General features: G+C 32.9%; 1 pseudogene; it reads right to left on the bottom strand.

Annotated features, from left to right (window-relative positions):
- Window positions 1–2,051: 2,051 nt before the first annotated feature.
- LOC143609878 (EP1-like glycoprotein 4) lies at window positions 2,052–3,092 on the bottom strand (annotated as a pseudogene).
- Window positions 3,093–10,693: the final 7,601 nt, after the last annotated feature.

Raw genomic sequence — 10,693 nt, 5'->3', positions numbered from 1 at the left:
CATCACCTTATGAACTATTATTATATATTTGCGTATGTATAACCGGACCACTAAGTTTTCATAAAAAAAATGAAAACCCAAAGTATAAAACAAAGGAAGAAATAATATAATATATTTGTGTTCCTAAGTTAAACTATTAAACCTTGATTACTAAAACATGTGTTTAACAGAAGAACTAATACTCTAGTGCAGGTACTAAAAGGCGCCAAAACAAGAACAAAACGAAGTGAACAAACTTTTAACATGTTACATATATTTTCCTAGTAACCTCATATTCAGATTTCGGGTTAGTCGCCAGAAACAATAGAAATTTAAGAACCATATTTTACCGAACGAACAATTAACGGAGAGCAGACTAGCTGAACGGAATCAACTAGAAGTTAGAGTGGAGTAGCGGGCAACCGAATCCACACCGGAACTACGTCGCCACAACCATGGCGTAAACACAATTAACATCGAAATAAGACTAGAACAAAGAACTAATTTGTATCAAGAGATCAGGAAGATTTTGAACGTTAATAATCGCTAACCGAAAAACTGACTACGACTCCGAAGTCGTTTGATTTGCAGCGGCAGTTGGTGGCACCGTGGTGCAGACGATCTTCGTTGCGAGGCTAGTTTAGGGTGGTGGTGTGATGCGATGGTGAGGCGGATGGCATGGAAAAATCCGGTAGGGTTTCGTGAGTTGAAATCAAGGATTTACGGGGTTTTTAAAGACTCCAAAGATAGATGTGGAAACCTTAGTTGTGTTACCAAAATTCCGCTAGCATGCACCAGAGATAAGGATTGAGGTTTAAATATTTGTATTTTGACTAAATCTATGATTTCATATAGTATATTTTATTATTGTCTGTTTATTTGTATCATATTCCAATATAAACGTTAAAGAGAATAACAAAAATATATATTAACTAGTTTTTATCCCCTGTATTACGGGGTTGTTTTATATTGTTCGTTATAATATTTATTTATTTTCTGAATTTATATTTTTTATTGTATGAAAGTTAATAATATACTTATGGTTTGATAATAAATTGTTTCATAAATAAATGAGATGTTATAACCCGGTTTAAAAACTATATGGTTTTGATGAGACCCAAAACCCGTTTATTTTTTTTACTATAAATTGTTTTTTTTAATTATAAATAATATTTATGAAAATTAATAATATACCTATGGTTTGATGAGACCCAAGACCTGTTTATTTTTTTACTACAAAATTGGTTTTTTAATTTAAATAATATATATATATCTTTTTTAAAATAAATAAGATATTAATTTTTACTATATTCTATTTTATAGGATCTTTACAATAATAATTTGGTGAGAATAATTTTTAATTTAATGAGATGTTATAACCCGTTTAAGGTATATCTTGGTTTGGTAAGACCCATACCCATGAATTCGGGTTAAATGCATGAGAAGCCTCCATTTATAAATCAAGCAAATCTGGTGACTCCATAAAAAGGGGAAGCGACTACATCGCGACACATATGATTTTTATGTTTTCGTTTATATATATTATTATATATAGATAATATTAAGATAAGATTTCTATAAGTCTAGAATTAGAACGATTATAATTATTATAAAATTGTTTTCTCATATGGAGTTCGGGATATTATACCTGGCGATATATATGATCCAAGAAAGTGTGTTGAACTTAATTAGGACAAGGTTAAACTTTTCGTTGACAAAGATCATAAACGAAATAATAATATAAATTTGATCCCTATGATACCAAAATTAGACAACTTTTCACAATTTTATATACAATAATTTAATCAAACATGGAGAAGTGTGATCGCACATGACTAGTATATTTGAAAGACGTAGAAAAGGTTTTTTGTTTATGTTGTAAACTATTTAGAAAAAAGGCTTGCGAATGATTAATAGTACGGGGGAAGGCTATGCAGATTGACATCCTACTACCAGTAGTGTCAATTAATAAACACGAAGTTTCTGGATCACCTCACAACTTTATATAAGTGGGTTGATATGCGTAAAAGATTGAAGTTTAACGAAATAATTGATCAAATTTAATATGAGCAATTCAAGAAATATACGACAGGATATACCTTAAAGGTGGTTTGGTGTCGTAAGTGGTCTAAAAACATAATCTTAGAGAGTGACATGGAAAGAACACACATAAACTTTCCTTTTTATTATTTTGAAATTACAACGTCTACATAGGATATATCGTCACATTTTGACACATATATTATATTACAACTTAACAAGTCTTCAACCTGAGTCACACCAATTCTCTCATGATTTGTGACACTACTACCTTGTGGACATTTTGATGTGGGCCGTATGATTAGAGTTCCCATTTCTTGTTAATGTTTTCAAGTCATAAGCAATCCAGCACCTCGAATCCTCCTTGTGATAGAAGTACCCCATACACTTGCAATCACGCGTGCATTTCTCCTCACAATTGTTTATTCTCGTACCCGCATCTCCCCTCGTGTACTTGATCATAAAATGATCAACGCCTTCAAGCGTGTAGTACCGAAAGTCATTTGCGTAGCAAGACGTCACCTTTTTCACATCACAATCTTTGCTCCAATCACTTAACCCGTCAGGTGTCGGGCACGCTACACACTGGTTGTCCTCACATAACCCAAAGTTACTACATCGTCCTGGTAACTGACACTCGCCTTCCCTTGAATCCCGACCAAAAAACGTGTACACCAAGTTCCATGTCCTCTCTTGTAGCCCATGCGGGTAATTATACGTGAAGAATCTAAGGTTTCCGTCTATCCCTAATCGAAGATATGATAATGTAGTGTTGTGACGGGAAGACGCCATGATGTTGTTTGAAGATGACTTTGTGGTAAAGTAATCGAACGTCAAGTAATATAGATATAACCCTCTGCGGTTTGTGTCGTTGACATAAGAGTTAAATTGACCAAACTACCCTTGTCAACGGTGAACCACTCGCTAGACGTCCAGTAAACCATTGGTCGAGGCGAGTTAGGACTTTTGTAATACAAGCTGGAATGGGTTGCTAAAAGGGGGAAGGAAACGGTAATTCGCACCGTACTCGACGATGTAGTCGCCAAATTCAAGGTCAATATCGTTGTTAACATAAGTGAATGTTTGTGAAGCAGGCACAAGAGCTTCAGAAATTATGGAAAATAGTTGAAAACAGAACAAAAGTAGGAAGAAAGTTGAGTGAATAGAATGGGCAGAAGAAGTAGTCATTTTGGTTGGTGAGTTATTGCAACCATGAAAGTAGTGTATATATAGAAAGTTGAGTGGACGATTTAGCCGCTTGTTATTAAAAAAAACATAGCAATAAGAGCACATTCAAATTTTTTGGGTGGCCACCCATGGTATTAAGAGCATCCATGATAACAATAATTTATAAATATTAAGTTCGCTTTCAAATCATAATCCATAACTTTATTAAGAAAACAATTATTGTATGTCCTTCATAACAACATATTTTCAAAACCCATTACAATAATTCATATACAAATAAATTACTAACATACTAAACTAAACATGCACGTACAATCAACTAAAAGCACTTAAATTAGACTATTTATACTAGAGTAATTACAAATAAAAGTATAAGTAGAGTAACAATAATTACTTTAGTTGAAAACTATAGAGTAATAGCATATGTAGATTACAAGCTATATATGTAGTGATGCACTTTCGCAAAGTACATATAATATTTTTTTTTTAGTTTTGGTAAAAATTAATAACATTTAAAAAAATAAAAAATTAATAATCAAAATAAATGATGTTTTAAATTGGTTTTCACGAGTTTTTATCACCCCACACACGTGTGTGTGTGTGCGTGTGTTATTGTTTGTGAAGTTCTCAACCGAACTTCAAGCACAAAACAAGGATAGTTCATGTTCCCATCATCCGTCCTTGCCATTTAATCCGGACGCACCTATAAACAACACCGGTGCTGAAGGTGTTCTAAACAAATAAATAGAATTAACTACCAGAGTATCTTTAATTTTAATTATAATTTTAAGTAATCTAATTATTGATATTAACGGTTAATTAATTATGCATGTGATTAAGAAAGTAAGGATAAATGTTCCGTTTAAACACAATAATGACAGGACTTTTATTATTGCAACTTGATTGTGGTACGAGGAAGATGCCGATTTGAGGACGGAAAGCATTAAAATTTGTTTAAAATGTTGGATTTGTAATATTATAATGGTTGCATTATTTGTTTGACTGGTAATTGCGTTGTTTAAGAAAACCGTGAGTCATTATTTATTTAAATACGATGCAAATAACTAACATACATCTAGAATGTTTGATAATGAAATCCATATATGATATATTTGAATTTCTATCTATGTCTATTTCTAGAATGTTAGGTAAGTAATAAACGGGCTTGAATAATTATAAAATAAAATAATGCGAAAAACAAAATCCTTTTAAACATAAAATACGTATTACATAAATATACAATTCATAAGTCTAATAATGTATAATTTGTTGTATACAACTTTTTGTAGTTCTACGCCCTGCTTGCGGTGCGCACATATAATGTATATATGTGTGAACCCTTGGGTGGGCAAAAGTAAAATTGCACTAATTTTGACGTTATTTTACTAATCACGTGAAAATAACGTTAAAAGTGGCGGAAGGTTAATCAGGCATCATGTGGTGGCGTTGATAGCCGAAAGACAAGGGCACATGCACCAATAAGCCGGTGTCCCGATGATTGAGTGTTATGTGTCTTATGTCCAAGGCTTGATTCAAAACTACTATCGAGCCGGGGGTCTCACCGAAAGCAGCCTCTCTATCCCTATGGGATAGAGGTAAGGCTGTCTACATCTTACCCTCCTCAGACCCTACCATAGCATTGCTATTGGTGGGATATACTGAGTATGATAATGATGATGAACTTTTTGTAGTTCTATTAATGGATACTAACTTACTATAATTAACCATGTTTTTGTTTAATTGATCTTAGGACTATGTATTTTGTCAAAAAATCGAAAGAACTTAAAGAAGAATTAATACAATATCTTGCCTACCTTTAAACTCGTGCGTTACATAGAGTGAAAAATGAGGAAATTACAATTAATTAGTCTAAACTTGTAATAGTTACATCTGATAGTACCCACTTTGAATTACCATTGGTAAAACTAAACGAAACTTAGTGGAAATATGTGAGATTATACAAATGATTTTTTTAAAAGTTGAACATGCATTAATTAGTTGTGATAAACCATTATCCACCAAGAATTGATGCAATCTAAACAGATGATATCTCTTGTAAATGTTAGAAAACTCAACCTGAACACCAATTAAAATGTGTTCACCTCTTACCCTTGTTCCATGCTCTTCGTATTCGTCTTCAATTGTGATGACCACGACCATCTACCAAAACAAAGTCATCTTGAAAGTAAACTACGCAAGAAGATCAAACACCCGATGAGTTCCAGAATATGTGTCCAAATCTTCCATAACCTAGTTCAGCCATCGGACAATGCTCGGTACTAACTTTTTTCTTTATTTTTCTCTTCATTTTTTTTTTATAATTTTACTTGCCATGAATATTCTCACTGGCAAATCCGATCAAGGACCTGCTAGATATTTTCTTTCTATATTGTCTATTCACAAAAGTAGAAGGCGGTTGTACCTAAAAAAAATGAAACCGTTTAGACAAAGCAAATTAATAAAATAATATAAATTATGTATGTATGGTATTAATCAATACAATATATCCAAAATTTGGTTTGCCGTAAATACGAAAATACGAAGGACCCTGAAGTAACTGGTTTTAATCAATACATATATCATTTTGGCTATACATAATAAGTTATAACTCATAAGTGTGTTTCTTTTATTTTACAACATAATAAATTGTTAAATGGACATTTATATATGTAACTAGGCTAAGTACTATATCTAATTAATTATTGTAGCAAATGTTCATTCCCATATGTTAAGAAATCCAATATAATACAACCCAAAACACCCCCAAAACCGTTCACCGCATACCCCATTTCCCCTTCTCCAAGTTTTACAACTTTTTACAACAACAAATTTTTCTAAGTTAGCCACTCCAAATCTTGTTATTTATATAAGACTATCATCCCCTCTTTTTTAGTTTGTACCATTATTATTCTTATTTGAAATTTAAAGAAGAATTTATCTTCTCCTCTCTCCCTCTCTCATCTCCATCTTCTTCACTTTTCTTACTGTAAATAGTTTGTCAAAAAATAAGGTAATCAAGTTGTTGTGTAACACTAGTTGTAGTATCTTTAAGGTTTCTTTTATTCTTGTTCATCTTCTTTATTTCATGGTTGCATAGCCATCATATATTCATGTCAATGATCCTATATAATCTATGCACCATGGTGTGTGTTGTGGAGGAGACAAAGAACTACATGTTGGAAAATGATCTTCAATGATCACACCTTAACAAAGTTCTTGCATTCCTTTGATATAATAACCATAAGGGTTTGATAATACATATTATTTATATGATGTATTCATCACCCCATCAATGGCCTATAATTTATGTATCAAAAACCATTTCAAAATGTAAATGACATTACTAATTGTAATGATTTAGAATTGACATAATTCTTGCCCAGCAAAGATTAAGCCATAACTTTGTCATAACAAATTGAAATGGTGCAAGAACAAAGCCTATGACTAAATTCATTGAGTTTTGGTTCTAATAACATTTTATTTGCATTTTATTTTATTTTATAACTCCATAGTGGCCGAATTAAAATTAGTGCGTAGATCTATACCCTTTAAGAAAAATGGCTGTTTTAGTCAATCTCGGGTCCAAATCTGACCAAAATTTCTAAATGTAAGTTGTTCCTAACACATTTATTTAGTTTACCAGAGTTTTTTTTATAATTTTTGGGAATTGGTTCATGTTTTTTAATAATTTATCTATGATGTGACAACAAGCTGTCTGAATTCTGTTTTTATCTTACTTTTCCTTTTTCAGGTACAAGTTATCATATCATCATACAATTATAATCCTTAGTTAATTATTCATCAAACACAAACTAAAACTAGCCTTATTACTTTTAATTAGGGCTTACACGTTAGGACATTCACACGCTTAACAAAGATCTTAATATTTCAACCCACCAATTTCAATGTCATTTTACATACCCCCTTTTTTTATCTCTTACACGTTTTGGGGGAAACATGTATACTGTATTTACATTACTTACGTTTTTTTACCGCATATATTCAAATACAACTTATTATATGTTTATGTGTGATGATTGCATGATTTATGACTAGCTCTATGTGCTTAACTGTTTATTTTATATTCGGTGGTTGGTATCTCATCCTCATCTATTCTCATCTAGTATGACAATACATTGAAACAAGTACATTGATTTTGTATCAATAGGAACGGGTCCACATCTATTTAGTTATTTACATTTTCATAGGAATTGTAATGCTCAACAATAACATATGAATTGTGGTTTTTATCTATATACCTCAACTAAAGCTTATGTATTCTCACAAACATTTGTATTGACAAACTCTATTTTTATACATGCATGTTACAGGTACAAGTAATTGAAATTGTTCAAGATCGAGGGAATTAGTTTTACCTTAGGATATTTATTTAAAAATACAAAAGCATGATCTATTTGTTCTTATTATTGAATTTGTGTACTTGTTTAATGTTAATGAAATTAATTATTTATTGTCGCTTTAATTAGTGTCTTTTGAGCTACTGTTCAATCAATACGTTACACCCCGGTATGTTCCGTCACCTTTGATCGATGTGTGACACCTAGGGGTGTTCAAAACCGGATATCCGAACGGATAGTGAAACAGATATCCGATTTTGAAAACAAAAAATAAATAAATAAAACAATTTCTAGTTAATATTTATTCCTCATGACCCAAAGATCAAATTATTATCTCATATCTGAATGTAGCAATAAAAGAAATTAGATATGCACATTCTTCAATAAACCAAAAACTAAATGATGAACCTAAGCACTAGTTGGCAAAAAGCACATAGCCACGAATCATCACTGGCCATGAACCATCGCCGGCGAGTGACATGGTGGAGTGGAGGTTGGATCTATGGGGGAGAGCGGAGGGGGATCCGAACATAGGTGGTCGACGTCGATGATGATGGAGGAGAATGGAGGCTGGATATGTAGAGGAGAGTGGAGGCTGGGTTTGAGCTGGAGAAGAGAAGAGGCATATTTTGAAAAATGATGTAGGGTTTTTGATTATATTTGTTATATAAAATAAAATGTAAAAAATATTAAAATTAAAATATCGGATAGCTCGAATATCCGAACTATCTGAAAAATCTGAAAAATGATATCCAAATCCGCATCCGAATTTTTAGATATCCGGGATTCAGATATCTGAATTTTCGGATAGTTCGGATACGGATAGTCGGATAATTCGGATACGGATTCGGATACTTTTGAACACCCCTAGTGACACTTATTATAATGGTTCTAGTAATGCATTGTGATATACTAGTCCAACTCAGGTTATTCAAATATGTGGGGTTTTGTATGTTGGGGGATTTGTTGGTTACATGAAGCTATGTAGACTAATTAAGAATATGTGGTGGGGTTAAAGATGGAGGTAGACAGACTCAAACCAAATACCTCAAAAACCACATGAACTTAACGGGAATTCTTTCAAGTTGGAGTGAAAAGTTGATCTTACCTCTCCAGCTAACACGGTTAATTGACGGAGCGACTCGGATTTACACGTTTTGAAACCACGTGGAAATAAATGCATCATTTTGACTTTTTGAGGCACGTTGCGCTCCTGCCCATAAACTATATGGACGCAAAGTATTCTCTAGACAATACTTATTATTAAATTCGAGTTTCAATACTAAATCTATAAATCTTTTTAATTTATTTTCAGTTGTGTTCTTTTCTGACACATTACCACCTCACCAAGGTCTATATAAACAGGGGCGCAGCTATAAGGGGACCCGAGATGACTCCAGCCATTGCTGTTTTCTCCGTTAGTAGGTTATATTTCATGATTTTTCTCGAAATTTTTATAGGTATTAAGCGCGGTCATCCCAATGTATTTTTTCTAAATGCTCACGGACACCACTAATTTTTTTAAAATAATACATAATCGTTTGATGTTTTATAAAAAACTCGCAACTTTTATGACCAAAAGTTATAAGGAAAATTGGATTTTAATAATCTCAACTTAATGTAGTTGGCCAATAATAATCCCAACTTTGAAAATAGCTGTCACTGGTCCCAACTTTCACACTATTTGTTTTCATTGAACCATCGTTAAAAAAAACTTAACGGCGTTAAGTTTTTTTCAGATTTCAAACTGATATTTTAGGGCTTTTGATCGGAATGAGGATACGAGTCGATTGATGTAAAGCTTACCTCCAAACAGTGGTCCAAACAACTAAAGGATGCTTCCATTCTGGTGTTTAAACTATTAATTAACAAAAATCAAGCTTTTTGAAGCGCCGTTTCAAGTTAAGTTTTACATCAATCGACCCGTTTCCTCATTCCGATCAAAAGCCCTAAAATATCAGTTTGAAATTTGAAAAAAACTTACGCCGTTAAGTTTTTTTTAACGAATGTTCAATGAAAACAAATAGTGTGAAAGTTGAGACCAGTAACAGCTATTTTCAAAGTTAGGATTATTATTGGCCAACTGCATTAAGTTGGGATTATTAAAATCCAATTTTCCAAGTTATAAAATAGTAATCGGATAATAAAAGCTTTGTTTTTGTAATACTCAAGATTGAGGGGGCTATTTATAAAATTAAAACATGTTTAAACAAAAAAAATGGAGCAGGATTATAATTTGTTAGGGTTTGGATTTTGGAAATAACTCACTGCATCTCATTCCCTCTGCCATCCGCTGTTCCCTGCCCATGCTGTTCCTACCGGAGACCGACCACCACTGCCATTTGCCATCATCCGTCCACGCCCCCACGGTTCACCGCCTACCACTAGCTCTCAGCCTTGTCAACAAGGTAATACTTCATCTTGATGTTGTTGTTAAACACTATATTGGATTTATATTAATTAATTTCAAGGATTATAATTAGGGTTTGTAAATGTAGAATTGGGGATTTGGAGAAATTGATTAACTAAGCTTGTAATTGGTATTGTATGGTGATAATTTTACTTTAACTCACCCTATTGAATCTTCTTAATTAGGTAAATCATGAAAAGGCAAGAGACTATATATTCTTTTTTCAAAAAATAAACGATGATGAACAAACGAGTAAACGACACAAAGCTTCAACTAGTGAGCTGATTAATTCTGAAGCTCCACAGCAACCACAATCATATACTAATGAAGTGGATCTTAACCAAGTAAATCAACAAGAAAATCATTGTGATTCGGAAGCTCCACAACCACAGTCAAATGCTAATGAAGTGGATCCTAACTAATTAGAAAGAGACCCGGCTAAACGAAAACCAATGTGGGAGCATCCAGTAAATTAAGAGAACAAGTAAGACGGGCTTATCTTTCTTTAGGTACTTAGCAAATACAACTTAAAGAGAACAAAAACAATGGTCCAAAGGGACATAATCGTAGGTTTCAATATACTTGGTTCAAAATGATCCCGAGTTGGCTAGATTATTCTCCAACAACAACGTGCTTATTATTTTTTGTGTTATCTTTTTAGTGTTAAGCCAAGTGTGAGCCATGGTTGCGATTCATTTACCCTTAAAGTATTTGACAC

This window comes from Bidens hawaiensis, unplaced genomic scaffold (assembly GCF_021521415.1).
Source record: "Bidens hawaiensis isolate Kalapana, Puna unplaced genomic scaffold, B.hawaiensis_p1.1 tig00017823_1, whole genome shotgun sequence".
NCBI lineage: Eukaryota > Viridiplantae > Streptophyta > Magnoliopsida > Asterales > Asteraceae > Bidens > Bidens hawaiensis.
The sequence above is the reverse complement of the archived record's forward strand: the minus strand, read 5'-3'. Positions and strand labels throughout refer to the sequence as shown.